This window comes from Carettochelys insculpta, chromosome 14 (genome assembly GCF_033958435.1).
Source record: "Carettochelys insculpta isolate YL-2023 chromosome 14, ASM3395843v1, whole genome shotgun sequence".
NCBI classification, from domain to species: Eukaryota; Metazoa; Chordata; order Testudines; family Carettochelyidae; genus Carettochelys; species Carettochelys insculpta.
In genome coordinates this window covers 1,018,797-1,039,477 of record NC_134150.1, presented here as the reverse complement: position 1 = coordinate 1,039,477, position 20,681 = coordinate 1,018,797, and the positions used below count along the sequence as shown (strand labels likewise).

General features: G+C 54.4%; 1 protein-coding gene across 5 annotated transcripts in view; it reads right to left on the bottom strand.

Annotated features, from left to right (window-relative positions):
* PSKH1 (protein serine kinase H1) overlaps positions 1–7,994 on the bottom strand; it is an 80,805-nt gene extending 72,811 nt beyond the window's left edge. For 4 of the 5 annotated variants that reach the window (XR_012647416.1, XR_012647414.1, XR_012647415.1 and 1 more), the window contains exon 1: positions 7,940–7,994. The gene's annotated coding sequence lies outside the window, so the exon portion shown is untranslated. Of the gene's footprint in view, positions 1–5,853; positions 7,002–7,939 lie in introns of all 5 variants that reach the window. The other variant, XM_075008277.1, reaches the window with a different exon arrangement.
* Between the last annotated feature and the right edge of the window lie 12,687 nt (positions 7,995–20,681).

Below are 20,681 nucleotides of genomic sequence, written 5' to 3'. Positions count from 1 at the left end.
CACCCCAAACACACCAACCCCAGTCTCACCCCAGAATCCGCACCTCCAATCAGATCCCTCACTGCCTGTCTCAACCCACAGCCCCCCCTCACATTCTGAACCCCATCACTTTTGGCCCAACCCCAGAGCCTAGGCGGCTCCACCAAACCTAATAGCATGGACCCCGGGAAGAGTTAATCCAGACCTATCCCTACTGTACAACTGCCATTTGATCATCTCGTGTACCCCCATGGCCTCCCTCCCCCGTCGGTAGGTCTCACGGGATTCATTTCGGCTCACTTGTTCATTTACCCACGGCAGTGCAGCCTCTTCCTGTCTCAGAGGTACTTGTGATCTCTTTCAGCTTTGTACCACCTTTTAATCTGATCAGTACATTGACTGCTTCAACCTCCAAGGTTTCAACTAATAGACTGAATAGTACCAGACCTAGAATGACTCCTTTAGAAAGCCCATAAACACCTCCTCCTAATGCATCACTGACCTATTCATCACTACTCCATACTCCAATTTTTAAGCACTTGTGTAGCTGTTTTGAAAGACAGAGCCAATGAGGCAGGTTATTTGTGGAGCACTTGGCATTCACCTTCATCACCAGTCTCTGATGCTGGGATGTGGGATGCTGTGCAGAGGATTCCATGCACACCTGAACCCGAGTAGCTAGTCACTATTCAGTGAGTTGCTACACCACAGGTGCAGGAGTGGATCTTTCGCAAAACATTTTACGTCTTTCAAGAACACCTCACTTCCCAATTCACTAGACACAAGCAAGTCCAAGTACATGGATCACGCAGGAAGGAGAGAGGGGTGTTGCCTTGTAACACATTTTTGACTCTCTCATCCAAGGGAAGGAATTCTGAATCGAGTTCCTGCAGATGTGGAAGATGTGGTTTCAATGTACGTAGCTGGAGATCTAATTACAATTACATTACATGTTGCCTGTGTAGAGTAGACAAAATCGTGCAGTCTTATGCTGTGAACTATGAATCTGTGAATGTGGGTGAGTAGATCAGAAAAGAAGAGCAAAATGAGTTTATGCCCTGGTCTGTGATACACAGAATAGGTCTAAAGGATCGCCACCTCCACCTCAGGGAGAAAGCTCTGCTTCTTTTTCACTTGAGAAACATCCGGCATGTCAAACCTTCCCTTGTGTTTATGGCAGAATTCCTCAATGGGCTCAGAGAAGCGCACAGGGTGCATCCTCAACCTGCCTTGTAATACAGCAGCTCCCAACCTTTCCAAGCTACTGCATTCCACTCAGGAGTTCAATTGGTCTTGCGTACCCTCACGTTCCACCTCACTCAAAACTACTAGCTTGTAAATCAGACACACAAATACGAAAGTGTAGCAGCCCACTATTACTGACAATTCTCTTCCTTCACATATTTACCATCTGCTACATATTTTAGAAACTTTGTGTCTGTCTGTAAGTTCATTTGTTCAAGAAACTGCTTGTACACAGTAAAAGCTAAGACAACCAAATCTGGCACGCAGCTTAGGGCAAGGTAAGGGTTTGGTTATAGTAGCACAATGGGAGGTGCCTGGAATTCAATTGTTTCTCATTAAATGGAAAGGGAGGGATCTGGTAGGTGGGACAGTTATGCTATACAATGAGCACAAGGGGCAGAAAGGAGCCAGAGATGGGACCAGAGCAGCTATAACCCCACTGGGCCAATGGGGGCTGAGATGGAGAAAGGGACAGCTATCTGCTACATATTTCTGAGAGTTTGTCTATTTGTGTGTCTGTCTGTCTCTCACACAGGGGACATGCACTTTTCCCAGGGCTGTGCCAGCTGCAGCAGCCATGGACAAGTGCTTCTCACCTGGCCCCGAGCTGCTACAGTGAGAGAGGGCAGGGGTTGTCCTCTCCACCTCAGGCGCCCAGCATACTGAACACCTCATCTTCAGCCCCACCTCAGAACAATGTTTCAAATAAAGACAATCCAAACTTAATTGAGTTAAGGACCTGAGCAGCATGGGGTAAATCTTCTGGTATATTATAAAATAAATCAGTGGGAATATAAATATTTCACTTAAAAACATTTCAGGGTGTAACAAAGAGCAGCATAAAGAAGTCATCTCTACGAAATAATTTTAGTTTGTATTGACTTCACTAGTGCTTGTTATGTACCTCTTGTAAAACTTCACAAATATCTAGATGAGTTGATGTACCCCCAGAAAGCTTCTCTGTATCTCCTGTGGTACATGTACCCCTAGTTGAAAACCACTGTTGCAACAGTTAGCAATTTGAATTAAACAGGTATGTGTGTATAAAGTTTTAAAATCTATTCCCTGCTCTATTGCATTTCATTTCTATGGAGTGTGATTTCATAATTCTATCAATAGGACAGTACTCCCATCCTCTGCAGATTCTTCCAGGTACTCATACAGACAAGGCCTGAACCGCTAACATTAAAAAGTAAGGAAGACAAAAAAAAAAAAAAAAATTAAACCTTTTTGGCTTCCTTCTCTGCACAACCCAGTCTTTGAAACAAAACCAAAAAAAAGTACCTACACATTCTTCACTCTTTGCAAGTTACCTTTAAAGGTGAAAGAGGAAAAAATTTAAGATCAAAGATCACTAACTAAGTAGCTACGTAGATTCAAATATACGATCAGTACATGTTAAAACAAAGCCGAAGAGCTAGCTCTCCAACTTCTTCTGCGTTTGCTCTGTTATATCAAAAAACGTAAAGCAGAGAGAGCAGGAAAATTCTCTGATTTCAGTGCTCACAAAGGTGGCCACTGTTAGAGGAAACAGAGAATCCCAAACACAAGTCGTGCGGCAGGCAAAGGAAGAAGCAATTTCAAATGAAATCTATAATTATATACAAATTTATGTCTACACATTGATCCTGTTCCAAATGGGAGAACCGATTTACTGTTAAATAAATTCTCCTTACAGCACACCTTTTAAAGTAATCGCTCGTTATACATGTGGTTTTCAAGTTCATTGCTAATTAAAATAAAGCATTCACTTTACTAGAACTGTGCTTCCTTTCCACCCTACCTCCAAGTCTGGTTTAGGATTAATGGTTTAATGTAGCACACTGACGTTTTCAGAAGGAGGCAGATATTTCAGCTGACCTGTCACAAACAGTATGGAAGATGTTAGGCCGTGTATGACTTCTGCTGCTAATCACTTAAAATCACATTTACAAAGTCCTTTCTGCATTCAGATGAAGCATCAAATGGGCCAGTCCACAAGAGCATCTCAGGAAGCTGCCGGAATTACTTCTGAGAAGAAAAGGAAACTGTCCTGCCAACAACCCCCCTGCAGTCAGCCGCACCAGCTCAATAAAAGGACATAAAGAGGGCTCAAGAAAGTAACCATCTTGGGCATCTCCAGAGTGTCCAGCTGGGGTCACAAGGAGTAAGCAATTGCTTAGCCCAATCCCTATTTGCAAAAACACAGAATTACTCCAAAACGGCAGTTTGTGATCTACAGAAACCCAGGACTGCAAACACTTCAGACTTAAAGAGGATTGGAAGCCCACAACTGGAACTGTAAGGTGTGATATAGGTGACCTGTGACGCACAGTGGCAGACCTAGAGGTCAAAAAGCCTGAGCCCAACCACCACTAACGCTGATTTCACCAACTTAATTAAAATAAAATGAGATGTAATCTTTGCACCTCAAAGCACCAGATCCCAGGAAAACTCATCATAAAGAGCAGAGCAGGATACACTAGAATTTTAAGACAAACTGTGCTTGGAAGGGAGATCAACAAATAAACTTTCATTCAAACCCCATCTCTGTGCCAGTCTGCAAGGGTCATCCAAAAGTAAAGAATGGACACAGTACTGCGGAAAGTGGGTTTTAAGATTATTTTAAGAAGGACTTTACACCGGAACAGTCTGTAAGGTCAGTGGCTCAGGTGGACTGTGCATGCAGGAGGACGGGCATTCCCCCTCTCTTTGTACCCCAAAAAAGTGTTAAAACCTGCCATGGGATTTCCAATCCCAGAGTCAAGTCCAGGCACAAGACCTGTATTATTCTGAGTTCTTCCGAACAACACATCACTTTTTACTTTCCGCAGGAGCACAAAAAACATTACCTTTAGTTCTAGTGATGTGGAAGTCGTTACAGTACAACCGAAACTGCTCCCATACCCAGGGGAATAGAGCTTTCATTCCCCACACTATACTCTAAGACACCAGTGAAATGTGCTGCACTTCAGCAAGACTTTATGGCATTTCCAAATTAAAACAAGATGACTGGCTGGGATTTGGAGATGCTGCCTACACACAATTCAGCAAATAGCCTGACTATTTGAAATTACTATTCTGGTTCCAAGTCTGGTGGTGGGTGCCTGAGCGTGTATGGAGGAGTATGGGAAAGCAGTTCACCCCATCCCTGATCACACCCCTTACCATCATTCACTGGAACCCCTAGCTAATGATGGAGCACAACCAGCATGAAGAGAACCCCAGTCAGTAAGCACTCAGAAGGGGAGTATGGGTAAAAAGTGGAACATTGTAAAAGGACATTAGGAAATAGTTTAAAAACCAAAGGCCTAGAAAATACAATGTTAAGAGACTTTTTAAAATGTCAGTTAAAAGAACCCTCCTCTAATCTAAACTTTCTGCAGCAATAATGGAAAGTCAATTATGCAGGCCATATGCTACAGCAATGTTTCTTAAACTCTTTGAGATGATTAATAAAAGAAAATACATACCATCAGTGTACGATATCAAAAAAGCATTGAGACGCACACAGCACACCAGCACTTTACAGAACATACTTTAGGAGACACTGCCCCTAGAGCATAAAAATTGGAAAGGGAAACCAGCTACAGAAAAAAAATGATGCTGACCTCTTGAATTTCACTGGCCATTCTGAGCAAAGTGCCCAAAAGTAAACAAATAGCCCAACACAGAGCTTCCCAAAGCATGGTACACGTACCACCAGTGGTAAGCAAAAAGATTTCAAGGGGTACTCATCAGAAAAGAAATTACTAAAAATCTGGAAATGAGCTCTGGGATGGCACTGGGAGAGGGAGCACAGATAAGGCCAAAGTCCCAAAAGGGATGTGCAAATGTTTTAAGTCTGGGAAATACTGGCCTTACAGGTGAAAAGAAATCCAATGTTCAACAAACAAGAAAGTTAAATAGTCCCAGGCATTATTAGAAATCCAGTGTAGCCCTTTTTCTTGTTTTTTTTTAAAATATCATCTGGCCAGTGCCTCTTTAAAGCAAAGGTGGGCAATAATTTTTGATGGGGGCCACTCGAAGATTCTGGTGATCTGTCAAGGGCCACACTTTTCTATGGAGGGGGTGTGAGGTTTGGGATGGAGGCTGGGTACATAAGGGAGCACAGAGTTGGGTACTGGGGTGTAGGAGTGGGTGCAGGGTCTGAGAGGGAGTTATGACCTGGGGCGGAAGGGAAAAAGGTGTAGAGGGTTTGGGTAGTGATGTGGGGCAGGTGATTGGGGTGCAGGATCTGGGAGGGCGTATGGGTGCAGGAGAGGATTCTGGTCTGGGGGAGAGATGTAGAAGCACCTGGTCTTGACAGGTTATCCTGCTTGTTTGGCACGGTCATAGATGGCCATGCACTGGAGGAAACTTGCTTAGACTTTAGAGGAAAGATGCTGACCAAATAATTCTATGCAGAACACTGTGTAGCGCTTGGAAAATATACACGATCCCTATTAGCCAAAAACAAGTAAGAAAAATGAAGGTCCCTGCCAGCAAAGTCCATGGACCATAGTGCCAGTAAAGGAAACTAAAGATCATGCAGGGTGGCTTTAAGGTTTTTGCAACTTTGTCAGGAGAGTCAGATAGCATAGTGGGTTTAGTAAAAAACCAAACAGACTCAGCTGTTTAAAGCCAAAAGGGAAAATTGTGACAACTTACCCTGACTTCTCATCTAAAAAGGGCTGTGCAATTTCATCCAGGAACTCCTGCAGTGGAGGAAATCTTTCTTCCCTCCTATGTAAGTGAACACTACTGAGCTGAATAACTTGTGGTTAACTATATCATTATCTTTTAGAAGGACCTCCCATTGTAGTTTAAAGAATTCAAGTAATGACGAATTCAATGTTTCCCTTGGAAAGCTGTTGCAGTGATTTGTTATTTTCACTGTTAAGAAGTTGTGTCTGATTTCCTGAGTTTTTCCTCTAACATCAGCCTCAAGGCATCAGATTTTGTTATGCCAGTGTCCACTGCAATAAAGGGCCCTCAACATCACAGATTTTCCTTCTGTGAATACTTACATCGATCAAGCTACCCCTGAGCACCTTAGGTTACTAAAGATTCAGTATGTTTAAGATTCTCATTGTAAGATGGGTTTTCCAGACCTCAGATAATTTTTAAGACTGGTCTCTGAACCCTAGGTCTGAACTAGCTTTTCCATATACTTTTCAAGTGTAGACATTACAACTGACAACAGTATGCAATATAAAGAGGAAATACCATCTCCCACCCCCGTTGCTTCTGCCCTGTTATGCCCCAAAGGAGCGTTTGCTCTTTCTACCACAGCATCAAACCCAGAGCTCACATTCATCTCTCTCTCTCTCTCTAACAATATTCCAAATCCATTTCAAAAAATTGGTTCCTCTCCTGTAAACATGGCCTCCCTTCTTTGCTCCTAAGTGCATGACTGTACATTCAGCTGTATTAAAACATATTTGACTGTATTTAGTGAAATGCTATCTGACTCATAGGTGTTTGCCATCAAGTGCCATCCCACCAGTCTTTACATCATTTGCATAATTCATCAGTACATTTTCTTTCCATGTCTTCAAAGAAACACAGTCAACTGTTTTGGGCCAAGAACCATTGAACTAGGAGATTGACATGTTAGCCAACAGAGTTCCTGTGTTTATTTTAACTTCTTCCACACTAGGACATGTCTGTGCTTATTTTCTGATCAGTGCTAACTGAAGATAAATGATTAAACAAAAAGGTTGTTTAAAAATAAAGCCCAGGGGTTTCCTTCATGCATCCAAAGAGAAGGAACGTCTTGAAAACCTTCAGAGAACGTTGATGGAAAGAGGTTGTGCCTAAGCGAAATGAAAGATGTACTTAGAAACTCACAGAAGCACACAATAAAAGCATTTCATTTTGCGATACAGAAATCCCTAAACACTGATTGGGGCCACGTCTGAATCAGCACCTCTCCCACTGACACCCTGCTCTCCCACCCCCGCCTACCCCGTCACGTAAAACCAGACCCACCACGCACACATCCATTAGAGAAGGACAGCAACAGACGGCTTGAACCTCCCTGCTACCCCCACACAAATCACGAATCTGTGGGACCTGGAGACAACTACCCCAAACCGACAGAACGAAACGAGGCCCTTCTGTTGTTTGTCACTCCAGTTGCAATCTAACCCTCAGGCACAGGCTCTGCACCTCGGCTGCCCACACGCTACCAGCACCCCGCCTGGGGGCCGCACGGCAGCGCTCAGCAGACGAGCCGGATCGCGGACAAGCCCCCAGCTCAACCGCAAACGCTGACTCGCGTGGCTCATTCGCAGCCAGCCAGCCGCCCTGAAGCAGCACCACGGGCACGGCGGCGCCCGGCGGCCGCCTGCGGGACGGGCACGCGGCTGGCGGAGGGGCGGGGCTCTGGGTCAGAGGTGAGAGGTCAGAGGTCAGCCCGGCGGCCCGAGAGCGCGCCGCGGGGTGTTCTCACGCCGGTTAGGGCCCGCGGGCTCGCCCGCCCCAGGCTCTCCCGGGGAAGCTTTTGCCACCGAGCCGCCCTCGGACACGTCGAGGCCCCTGAGCGGGGGAGCCGGGGGCAAGGCCGAGCCCCGCCTGGCCGGGCTGCGGGGAGGGGGCTGCGGCGGGGAGCCCCCGCGGGCCGAGGGGCTGGGCGGGGCGGGCCCCGCTCGCACCGGGGACGAGGCTGGCTCCGGACCGGGCCGCTCCCTGAGCCAGGTGGAAGCGGGGGGCGGGGGGCGGCGGCCACCATTCGGGCCGGCCCCGCACTCACCTCAGCCCACCGCGGCTGTGGCTCCGGCCCAGGCTGGGGGCTGCGGCCCGGCGCCCGCGTCACGACGTCACCACTGCGCGCCGGGGCCGCCTGCGGGGCGGGGATGCGATTGGCGGAGGGGCGGGCCTGGGGGGTCACGGGTTAGAGGTGAGAGGTCAGCCCGGCTGCCATGGAGACGGCTGGGCCCCCAGCCCCCCGCGGCCTGACCCCTCGCACCAGCGCCCCAGGTCCCGCTCCCAGCCCTGGGGCTCGGCCTGCACCCCTCACACGCCGCCCAGCGCCATTCCCCCTCCGCAGAGCCGGGCCCAGTTAGGCGATCGCCGCTCCCCGGCCGCGACGCACTCACCCGCCTCCCCGGGCAGTGCCCCCTTCCCAGCCGCCCGCCCTGCCCCGCCCGCCCGCCGTGCCCCCGTGGGGCTGGAGCGGCCCCCTGCCGCTGGGCGGTGCGAGCGTTGGGCTGCTCACGCCGGGGCTGTGAGCGCAGCCCTCGGAGGGGCCACGTAGGGCTTTGGGGCACATGCGTTAGAAACAACAATACCCGTGTGAGCCGGGGGGGGGACGGGCCTGGCTGGGAAGGGGGGGACGGGGCTCCCCGCTCGGACGGTCCCTTCCGGTTCTGTGGCACTGGGGGTGGGGGGTGTCGCCCGGAGGTACGTCCCCAAGGCCTGCTGCGCGCTGCACCCGGCGCCCACTGTTGTGCACGTGCGTCGGCTCAGCCTTGTTGTGAAACCCAGGGAAAGCAGGTGCGTTGTGGCTGTGCTCACAGGCCTGTCAGGGCCCAGGCCGGCGGTGTTAGGCGGGGTACCGGCGCCCTGCGCGGCTGTCGTTGCTCTAAGGCTTTCCAGGAGTAACATTCGCAAGGTCCTGCAGTTCGTTGCCACAAACCCTGTTGAAAGAGAGGGGCCTTGCAAAGTGCCTGTGTCTTGGATTCACTGGGTCAGTGCTACACCCCAGCTACTGAACAGTCTGTTTGAAGAACCCCTTCAGTGTGCCAGGACACCCCTCTCCCCAGGGTCTTGTTCTACGGTCAGGGTAGGCCAACCTGCCAGTCTTACCCCGCAGCTCTCGCCAGCTTTGGTTCAACTCCAGGGCAACCCCATCCCAGCCCCAGTCCTGGATCTTCCCCCACAACACATCAGGTGCTGTCCAGCCCTGTTCTGGACGCGATAGGTATATTCAGTCCAGTAGTCCTTGCAGGGAATAATATGCCATTTTATTACCCTAAATAGTTACTCAGGCACTTTAAGATAAAATACTCTGGATTAAGCACACCGGTCCGAGAAGATTGTTGGCTATAAAGCACCTTGAAGTGAGTACAAGACATGAGGCATAAAAGTCAGGAATGGTTACATGAAAAATAAAGATAAATAGCTTTCTAGTATCTAGTCAAGACTTAATCTTCGTTGCAATGCAAATTTTCTGACTACATGCTTCCACAAAGGTACTGACCAAACTCCTCAAGTCAGAAGCCCCCTGCCAGAGTCCAACAGCTGTTTCCATTTGTCTTCTTGGGTGCATATATGAGGTGGGGGAGAGGGTGGGGCATATTGCTCTTTTTTATAGCTGCAGTATTCCTCCTGAACAGTATTTCTAGGTGAAACCCAGGAGACAAAGAGCCAATGTGGAAGGAAGCTGCTGGCTGTTTTATTCAGCTCTTTCAACTTCCTTCATTTCTCCTTCCTCCTTCATGAATTTGTCTACGGTTTAAACGCCAAATCAGGCAAGCACACGTTCCTTCCTCTGTTTGGGACAGACCTGACTTCTGCCTGGTCAGGGCTGTGGGTTTTGGAACATATGTTTACACCATTGTGGCATCTTATAACTGCATATGTAACGTTGCCACATGTATTTTACTAGGACACTAATGACCAGTAAATTATGAGCTTTCAAAGGAGAACATACCAGGCATACCTTTGTACAAAGATTGTTACAATAGTGTACAGGGTGTGAATTCCCTCACATGAATTAAAATATATTAGTGCTGTGTCCTTAAGAACAGGCTGCCTGAGGGGGCTGTCGGTGGCGAGTCTGATTGCGGAGTGGGTGGAAAGCACTGGCAGTGATTGCTTGGTGCTCTGCCAATCAGGCCTGTGCATCGCACTGAGGTTACACATATTAAAGTGTCTCTGTTACAAATAAGCATTGTGCATTGCCTGCGTTCCATCGCACATCAAAGCACTGTACACTCGTTTCTCTGAAAGGTTTAGGGAATTAGCCCTAATCCCGGTACTCCTGCAGCCTCCGTTCTGTTCCTGCACTCAGTGCTGGAATGCGGAGGCAATGCCCTGTTTGTGCCTCTTGTGCCATTAGCCCATCTGGACCCTGCCCCACCATAAATGAGAGCACCCCCAGCTACTTCAGGCACTGGCTGCAGGGCCCCCTATTGGCTGTACAGTAGCTCAGTACAGCACACACCTGCCAGCCCTTCCCCACAGCACCCCCGCATCTGAGGGCCTTATATTGGAGTTTGTCCCTTCATGCTGCTGAAGCAGGCGGGGGCACCGCAGTGGAAGAGAAAAAGGGGCCAACAGCATGTAAATCCATGTACCCCGTCAGGGAATCCAGACCGACTCAAAGGGATTGTTTTGGTAGCGTGAGAAACAACCCCTGCTTGAGTAAGGCAGGGCCAGCCTGGTGCAGTGGCAGATAGAACATGTGGGAAGCAGCCCTGGGATGAGCAAGGTCAAGGTCACCTCCTGCACAGCCAAGAAGGATGGACTTGTGTTCAATTAAAGCTGCTTAAAAAGGCAATCCAGCTGTACACATGCCTGAGTGGGAGAATAGTCCCAAAGCCAGCTTAGAACACTGTTGCCATTGCCCGGTTGGGGCCCCAGGCATCCCCTCCTGTGGCAGAGATGAGACTGGATCAGCTGGTCCCTGCCCACGTTCACGGCCGCAGCGATTTACACCACCTTTTTCAGCACAGCAGAGACCCCTGAGTAGCCATGGCCTGGGGCCAACTCTGACCTGCTGGAGTTTCCCGAGGCTTTGTCCCCACCATATACAACTCTTATTACCACTTGGCTGACAAGTCTTGACATTTCCAGGTGCAGTCTGCTAGGGTAGCTTGTGCAAAAGTCATCTTCCAAGAAGCCAGAGGCCCAGTGGCTTTCCTGCCCACACGTGCCAGTATCCACCATGCTGTGGGATTTCCCTGCATCCAGGGCCCTGGGAAAGGAGATCCCATGGGAACCGGTGCCATGAGGGAGCGCAGCAGTGTCAGAGGCGTGCAGGAAACCCACTCGTGGGTGCTCTGGTCACCTCTCCAGGGAGGTTTGCCTGGCAGGCAAAGCGAACATCTGAGAGGGGCCCTTGGTGGCACAGACAATCAGCAAGAAGCTGCAGAGCCATCTGTCTCCTGGTCAGAAACACCCGGCCTTGCCATGTTAGCGGTGACCTCGCCAGGTTTTGCCCTGCCCGCCCCGCCCATGTGAGGGTGCTGTCCAGCCCTTCGCAGCGTGCCAGGAAATCCTTTGGAGGGTCGTGAAGCCCCCGTATCTTCCAGCACACGCTGTGCTTTGCGCACACGGGCATGGCAGAGGGCCTCTGCGGTGAGCAGCAGCCTGGAGGGCAGTCAGGTCCAACCCATGTGGCAAGGCTACTGCTGGGCCTCATTGCAGTGACAGTAGCAGGGCCCTGACAAGGACCAGACAAGCCCCAAATACGTGACATGCGCAGGACCCGCCGGGCAGGGGCGAGGCGCATGATGGGAGCCGCATAAGAGACACCTGCCCTGCCATTAGGCTGATGTGTGGACTTCATCCCTCCCGGCTCCCAGCCCAGCAGCAGGAAATCCTGGACAAACCGCAGAGCGATTAAACACTAGACGCCCTAAGATGGGGGGGGCGGTGGCGGGCTGGGCCTCACGGCCCCACACCATGTGTGGCTGCCTCTGTCACACAGCTGCCTAGAGGAGCCTGGCCATCTGTCGCCACCCCCCATTTCCTGCTGCGAGTGCAAAGTGACTTCAGGCAGCCGCTCCGTTTCACTCGGCCGTCTTTACTCTTTGTGTGCATGTCGATACACATGGAAATCCGGGACTGGCCCTTAGAAAGGAGAGAGGGAGATAATGGCTGCAAAGCATTTAATCTGCAGCCCAACGAACAGCAGAGAGCAAATTAGGATTTACTCCAATTAATTTGCCTTGATGGGCAAAATCTGGCATGCAGCCATTTCTAGGCATTGAGCACGAAAGCGGCGCACATAAAGCAGGCTGCTGGGTTTCATAACCGGCCAGGGGGCTTTCGCCACGCAGAGCACACGCCAAGAATGCCCAGGGCCTGGCGGGTGCGAACCCACAGCTGGCTCCACTTGCAGCACCGTGACCCCCTCCCCTTGCCTGGGGCTCAGGGCTAGCAGGGCTCCGCACTGGCCTTCCAAGCAGGGAGGTCAGTTTCCTGCCTGGGGCCGGGGAGGAGGCCAAGCTGCACTGCAGCCAGGGGCAGAGTTAAGGGGACAGACCTGGCGACACCACCGTTCAGTGTGGGGGCAGGGCTGGGGGCTGCAGAGCTCCGGAGATCAGGGAACACAGTCCTGTTTCTGCCCAGCACTGGCGCCTGCTTTTCTCCTTCATCCCACCGCTGCCTTGCAACTGGCCCTGGCTCGCCCCACATGCCCCTGACTGCCGCCCAGCTGCCCCAGCCCCGCTCTGCTGCGGAACTTTGCCCAGTCCCCCCGGGAGACTAGCATCTGGCTCCACCCCTTCTGCCCGGGGGGGCACCTTGTCCTCTCCCCTCCCCATCCGTGGCACTGCAGTGCCGGCCACATCCAGAGGAGCCCCAGCTGAACCACCCCGACCCCTGGGCCACCGGCTGGACCCCCCCAGCAGCCCCACTCCCGCAGGCTGCTGGCTGGCCCAAGCTCCAGGCCACAGGCTGGGGTGAGCCCCCACTGGGTGTGCGAGAGAAAGGAAGTGAGGACAGGGCCTTGGGAAGCAATGTGGGTGCACCCACCACTCATGCCTGCATTTCTTGGCTCCTCCAGCCCTCCTCCCCCCAGCACGGTGGCTTTCCTTCCCCCACTGGCACCACCAGGGGTGGCTTTGTCTCAGGCAGTCCTTGCTCCAGTAAACTCAGCTTTGGGCCACTAACCCTACCCCGATTCCCACGCACCTCAGCAAGGTCAAAGCAAATCCAAGTAAACAGGTGGATTTTCGAGAACGTAGGAAAACAGGCTGCTGAACAGTAAGCCAGCCTCAGCTGTGCCAAGTGGTGTCCCGTTCTAACTCCCTTTCCCCGGCGGGAGAGCTGAGACAGCGCTGGCATTCCTCCAGCAGCGTTCTCTGATCAAACACCTTTGAAACCTGCTGGCAGGGGGAGAAAAGGGCCCAACTCATTGCACTGTGCTTCCTCCAGGTCTCTGGGGCCCTGGTTTTACCCCCCTTGCCCACGGTGGGTGTATTGTTGATGCACACGGCCTGGGAAGCCAGGATTAGATTGCTATAAATACAAAACATGCTGGGTACCGGCCAGACACAGGAACACACTTACTGCCCTGAAGAATTTGCAACCTTCAAGCCACAAGATTCCATTTCTAGCTGTGGACAAGTTACTCCCCTGTGCCCAGGCTTGCCCATTCGTCAAATGGCCAAGCCACCAAGGAGACGAGAGGGAAGAGACAGTCCCCACCTCCAGCCTTTCCATTCCCTCCAACCATCTCTGTATCTGCTATGGCGACAGCAGTTTGCAATCACTGCCTGGCTTCTTATGCACGTTATTACTTAATCAAGTGCTCTCCATGGGCAGTTCTCATTATCGGTATCCACCACAGCGACTGACTGTCTGTAACAGTTCCCGGTAAGTCCTGTACAATCACTTATGAATGGGTCAAGCTGCCATTCGAGCTAACCCAACCCAGCTGATGGCGCAAGGCTGGGCCCACCCATAAGAAAACAGAGCACGTGTTACACAGCTGACTCTGAAAGCGGCAGAGCTAGCCAACGCAAAGAGAATCTGCTTTCTCTGGGCAATTAGTAGCCCACTGCCTGGCCCCAGTTAGCGTACCTGGCCCTTCCGAGTTTCACATACTGTGTAGGATCCTGTTTCCAAGGGTGTGAGGGGAGGTCAGGCAGTGCAGACGAAGCGAGGCGCAGAAGAAGAAAAGAGCACCAAAAAGTGCCTGGCGCCCTCCGAACAGCTACCAACACCTGCCCCTTCTCTGATAAGACCTGCGGCTCCAGAGGCGGGCTAATCAGCCACCAACGGACTCACGCATCGGAGGGCGACACAAAGCCGTCCTGCTCGCTATCGAGTGACTGCCAAGAAGAAGGGCTGAGGAAGTGTGGTCCATGGTTAAGGCACTGCTGTGGGAGACCCGGGGTCAGCCCCCACCTGCACCACTAACTTGTGGTGTGGCCTTAGGCAAGTCCTGCAGACGCTCAGATTCCCATCTGCAAAGATACACCCAGGACCGTAAGACGAGCAGGGTGAAGTAATATCGGTTCTCGGCCCAACAGCTGTCACTGGTCTGCAGAGGCACTTAGCTGGTGTGGTGATAGACACGCCTGTCCCTGAGACGGACACCTGCTCCAGCTGCCTGCTTTTTTTGTACGCAGCGTGCTCAGTAGCAGAGCTGAAGCAGGCTGCCCTCACCCTGCCCTTAGGTGCAGGCAGCTCTGGCCACCAGGGACAATAACGCACAGCTTTGCTATGGGGGCTCAATGCTGTTTCCAAACCCCCAACGCCATAGTTTGCTCTTAGCGGGGATGTAGAATAGACCTCCCGCCGGCAGGACGTGCCAGCACGGGGACATTGCTTCTCGCCCAGCGTGGAGAGGGAAAGCAGCGCGTTTTTCACCGAACCAAACGGGCTGAAAATTCCCCCTCAGAATGGTTCGTGTCAGCATTTCTGAGCAAAGTGCAATGTTTCCTGGCTCCCAGCCCAGTGCGCCTTCACCTCAGCTACCAGGTGGAGACAGATGGGAGGGGTGGATGATAAAAAGGTTCCACCCGGTCTGGAACAGCTGTGTAGGGCACACTGCAGTATGGGGGGCGTTCTGGGTACAGCTGAGGAAATCAATCCAGGGAAAAAATTGCTTAAATCCGGGCCACTGACTGCCCCAGGCTGGGATTTCCTTCTCACCAAGGCAAATCAAGCCAGCCGCGAAAGCATCTCTACCAGCCCCACTGGCCAGCCAGGAGCCACACAAGCAAACCCCCAGCCGCTTGACCAGCCCAGACCCATGAGCCCCTGCTCAGGTGAGAGGTTCTTAAAAGCCATTTCACCACCACCACCCAGACTCTTCTGGGCTCCTCAGGGTCCAGCCACCCTCCCCGGTCAATATAGACTTGGACCTTACCCCGATCACCAATCCTTCACATCTAAAAAGCTAAAGGGCTATTAACAAAGGAAGAACGACCAGGGTGTGAGAAGAAAAGCTCCTTCGCATCAGGCGCTGGAGAGGCTGCATCACCCGACCCAGGTGTGCTGCTGTGGTGTGCTGGCATTGGCTCGTGTGCTTGCCAGCACCCCCCAGACCATACACACAATATGTGGAATGGACAGCTGGGCATCTGATTTCCACCCCATTGCTCAGCTCAGAGTCACCTGACCCAGTTGGGCCATTGGATGCATCCCAGGAGAGAGGTCCCACGTTCCTGCGATGTGTATTGGCCGTCTGAGCCTTTGTTCAGTCCCCCCTCCTGGCTGGGGTGGAGACCACACCTCCCATTGTGAACCTTAGCACTAAAACATCTCTAATAGAGCTACAGAACTAAAAGCCATTACTACAAAGAGGCCACGGACATCTCAGTTGCAGCCACAGGTTCAGGGCTTCCTCAGTTTTCATTAGACACCTCACATGCCGCCCCAGCACATAGTGTGGTGCCAGTAGATGAATGGGCACATAAAATGGCTTCCAGATTTAGTATAAAAATCCAGTCGTCGCCCCCCCAACAGAACTGATGCAGGAAGGGAGGCCAGTAACATCCCTTCCCATGTTTGGCTCTGGGTTACTACAGACTCTAAATTCATATCTGAAGCGCCAGTGTTCAATGGGACCGGCGCGTGAAAACTTTGCTTGGCCAACACAAGCTTCAGCAATGTAGGTCCAGGCTCAGCATATCCTGCTACCAATTCACAACAATGCTCAGGTAGAACAATGGTGGGTGGGGCTGCTTTTGCAGCGTGGCTGCCACACAGCCCATAGGCTCATGCCCAGAGCTGCGCAAGAGAGTGAATTAATCCGTGCGAGCTCTGGCAAAGGTTTGGCATTTAGTCAGTATCTGGTAAATGTACATACAAATGTCTCCCCTGGTAGCTGGGATTTAGCCATACAAGCAAACAGCTGCGTGCCTCAGTTTCCCCTTCCATACCACACAGTATGGTTGGGATTCACCCGCTCATGTGAGAAGCTACAAGACTAGCTCCAAGCACTTGCTGTGACAGTTCAGCCTTACAAAGGCTTTCACCATACAAGCTGTGCGCAGACATCAGTGTTGGCACGTTGCAGCGTTCTTTCAATACATCACATACCTGGTACGATTTTACAGCATTTGGTACCAGCAACACCTCAGTCACAAGTGCTCCCAGCAGCAGCCGCAAGACCAGATCCATTGCATTTGTACGTGCACTTTGCCGCTTCTTACAACACAACTTTGGTGTAACTGCCTGAGGATTCTGCTATTTTAGGGCTAAATGGCTGAGGTTTTCCTTGCAGTACTGAGTTCCAACCTCCCTGCCTTGCCCTGTTGGGGCGGGGGGGCGGTGTTTGAAATTTTAATTGCCTTGCTGGCTGGGCGTGCCTTCGCATCTAACAGTGGCCAGGGCACACTTGCTTGCCATTGTCTCACTTCTTTCCCGCTCAGGCTGGAAATCTGCATCTGCACGGAGGCCAAACTGCTTCCCCAAAGCGGCTGTCTGCGTGTGAGACAGACACCACAGAAGACCTTCCCGCTTAGCCCTTACTGGCACACTAGGGCTGTGTGTCCTGGGGCAAGGGATTGGGGTACAGTGAGGGGGCAGGCTCCTGGAGGGCTTTTGGGTGCAGGAGAGGAGTCTGGCCGGGCGGGGTGCTGGGTCTGGCAAGGAGATATGCCATGGGAGGGTGGTGGGGGTTTGGATGGCGACTGGCTATGCTGGGAACCAGTGACCCCATCTGCCTGCACAGCCTCACACCTGGATCTCCAGCCCCAGGTGAGGGCTGTAAGGGGCAGGAGAGCAGTGGCTGGGCCGGGCTGGGCTGGGCCGGGCCAGGGTTGTTAGAGAGCAGTGGGGCAGTGGGAGCCCTGGATAACAACAACAATCCAGAGCGCACAGCCGGCCTTCCAGAGAGACCCGGCACTAACACACCACGCGCTGCTCTTCACTGCCCCACAGTAACAACGTGGGGCCAGCTGTGTCATCCCGCCATGACCTCAGCTTCCCCTGAGTAACCCCGACGTCACTAGAGGCGGCTGGCGGCGCCTGGCTGGCAGCGGCCCAGCTGTGCTCTCTGGCACGCGATGTTACCTCGCCTGGGAGCTGGCCCCATCCCCAGGGCACAGGCCTGCCCCAGCTGGCTGCTATTTCGAGCTGGGGCAACCTCAGTGCAGCTTACAGGATGGAAAAAGCTGCGGCCCCAGGGCACGGGCTCCGGGGAGCTGCTAGCTCTTGTTTGTGCTGTGCTGCACGCAGAGGGCCCAGGCCCAGCCCCCTGGCGCTGCAGGGCAGGGTGGGGTTTGACTGCAGCCAGCGAGCCACAGGCTGGCCAAGGCTCAGGGTGCCCTGCGGGGAGTCCCTCAGCCCTCTCTGCACCTTAGTTGCACCAATTGCACAATAAGCTGCTGTGCAAATAGCCCTATGCAACTGAAGGGGTCGGGGGGGGTACCCACGTCAGGTATGGGGGCTTAGCTAGGCCTTTGCCCTTTGCTGCGGGCTTTGGGCACTGACCCACAGCCAGCGCCACCCCCCCAGCACAGGCCGTGGGCCGCTCACAGCTCAGGCCCAGCAGTGGCAGCCACCCAGGAGCGGTTCAGGGGCCACCTAGCTGCACGGCAGTGCACATGGGGCTGGGCCTCAGGGTACAGAACAATGTTTATTTCACCCATGGACGGAAGAGCTTAGCGGGCACCCGGCCGGGGGGACGGACAGGCGGGAACCTAAGGCTGGGCTTACGTCCACCCAGCAGCGCGCTGCCCAGAAGGCGCTGAGGCCTGGCTCTGGCAGGGCCAGGCTGGGGCGGGCATGACCCTCCCAAGCCCACCTTGCAGGGGAGGAGCTGACCGCGCCCTTGGCCATGGCACAGGCCAGGGACCTGTCGCCCCCAGCTGACAGGCCAGGCAGAGGCCCTGGGGCAATCAGGAGCAGACTCCAATGCCCGCCTGGGCCTGACTGCCCCCACCTCCCCACCTGGCTCAGCTGGGCACTGGCTCTCCCTGTGCAGCGGGTGCCCGGGGCTGGGTGCGTCCCTACCACCAGGGCAGGTGTCAGGCCCCAGCCAGGCTGGAGCAGCCCCGGCACCAAGCGGTAACTGGGATGTGTTGTGGGCTCAGGCGCCTGTTCCCAAGACGGCCGATTAATTACATTCCAGGCCAACCCCTGCTGGGCAGGCTGAGCTTAGAGCCACGCCAAGCGCCTAATACCCTGTAAGGGCGCATGCAGCCACCAATCCCCAGTCGCCAGCCGGGTCCTGCTGGGCAGAGAGGAAGGGTCTGTCCGGCGGTCCTGCCGCCTGGCCCCGCTGCGGCACCGTCGCTGGAGGAGCCCAATCTCTGGTGATGGCCTTCGTCCCCCGGGGGGCCTAGCCTGGCCAGGGGGGCCATGCGGCAGTGCGAGCCCTTGGCAGTCGGGGGGAGTGTGGCCAGACAGCAGGGTGCTGGCCTAGGTGGGGCTCTTGTGCAGGCAGCTCAGCCACACAGCCAGCCCTGGTCAGCCTGTGCCCCAGGGCAGGCAAAATCCAAGTCCCTGCCCCCGCACTGAACTGTGAGCCATGTTCCCCCCACCCCCCGCCCCCCACCGCCCCAGACTGAGTCAGGGCCGGAGATCCCAGCTGCTCCCCTTCCCCCAGCTCACAATACCCTGCCCCAGGCGGCCAGAAACCCCAGCGCCTCCCCTGCCCCTACAGACCCCACACACCCCCGGAGCAGAGCCTGCTGGGGCACCAGCGCCTCTGTCAGCTCTGTTGATGGGGCTGGTGTGGGGCCCTTCCCTGGGGGTGGGGCTGGTCCAGTCCATGTGGGAGAGATGGGGCAGGCCCTGGCCCACTCAGATCTCAGCACAGCCCTGCAGCTGCCCACAGCACCCCTGGAACAAAGGAGGGCCGGGGGGGGCACAGAGCACGCCCAGCCCCAGGACACGCCCCCCGTCCCTGGGGCTCCCTTTGGCAGTGGCAGGTCACCAGCTTCTCTCTGTTGGACGGAGGGCCTCCAAGTCAGTGTCTTTCTTCCGACAGGTCCCCAGCCACCCCAATGGCACCAGGACCACGGCTCCGCAGGCATCAGCCGCTCCTGGCCACTGTCATTCCTTCCCCCACCACACAGCCCCAGGCCTCCAGTTCATGGTGCCTGGGAAAGAGGGCGCTGGGTGCCTGGTCTCAAGGACCCGACTGCAGCCAGCAGCGCATTCCGGTCTGGGGCTCCCAGCACCCAGAATAGTCCTGAGCCTGGCCAAGCCGGGTGGAGGGGCAGGCCCTGCGCCCCAGCGCTCAGAGCAGGTGCTGGCTGCGAGGGGCACTCGCCAGGGAGCTCAGGTCCAGCACGTGAGCATCGGGGCAGGCGGTCCCAGGCCAGGGACAGCCACGCTCTGGGCTGTGCTCCCCCGGGGCACGGAAGCTCCCAGGGCCTGATTCTAATTGTGCCCCAAGAACTGTTCTCCGGTTGACTTCGCGCTGGCCTGGGGCCAGGGCTACTCAGAGCTTTCTGCGGGAGCCCCAGGGCAGGGGCGCAGGCACCGCCCCGGCAGGGGAGACGACCATGCCCACGCGCCAGCTCTCTTCAGGCTAGCGTCAGTGTTAGCCACCCACAGCCAGGCCTGCTCCCCTTGTATCCCGCCCCACTTCCAGCCGGGGGCAGCTGCTCCTTCTGCCCCCCCCAGCCAGGCAGAACTCCTGCCCCCTGACCCCAGGTGCTGCTCCCCACAGGCCCTTCCTGGGACGGGAGTGTCTCAAGCGCTGGCCCCCTTCCCTGAACCAGCCTCCCTGGGCACTGTATGTAGGGACCTAGCGTGGGGTGGTGATCGCACCAGCCACCTATCTGCGCCTCTGAGAGCCTGGCCAGGGCCCAGGTGGTGCAGGCCCCACGCGTGGCAACTGTCCAGCCCCTGGAGAGCAGGGCTGGGAGCTAGGGGCAGCCACAGGACACGGTGCGGGAGACAGGGGAAATGTAAAAGTGCCTTTAATAGAAATATAGATACATCTGAAGGGCTCCAGGCCAGAGGGATGAGCACGGCCTCCGGGGACAGGCAGAGCCGGCACACACGCGGCTGGTCCCTCCTTGCACCCTGAAGTCTGTGTGCAGTAAAAGACAACCCGGCCACCCCCACCCGGGGTGGTCATTAAAGGGAGGGCCCTATGGCAGCTGCCCTGGGGCAGGCTGGGATACCACACACAGCTGACCTCTAGTACCATCTAGCATGGCACTTACAGGGTCCCTGCCAGGCTACGCCCCTGGCCAGGACAGCCCCCCGTGCCCATCTCCAAGTGCCAAGAGGTGAGGCAAATACCTACACTGGGAAGGAGTCAGCTGTGTGCCCACGTGGCCTGGCCCTGCCCCCTGCCAGGCTGGCACCAGGCAAGGGCTGGGGAGGCCAGCTCCAGGCCCCCGGAAAGG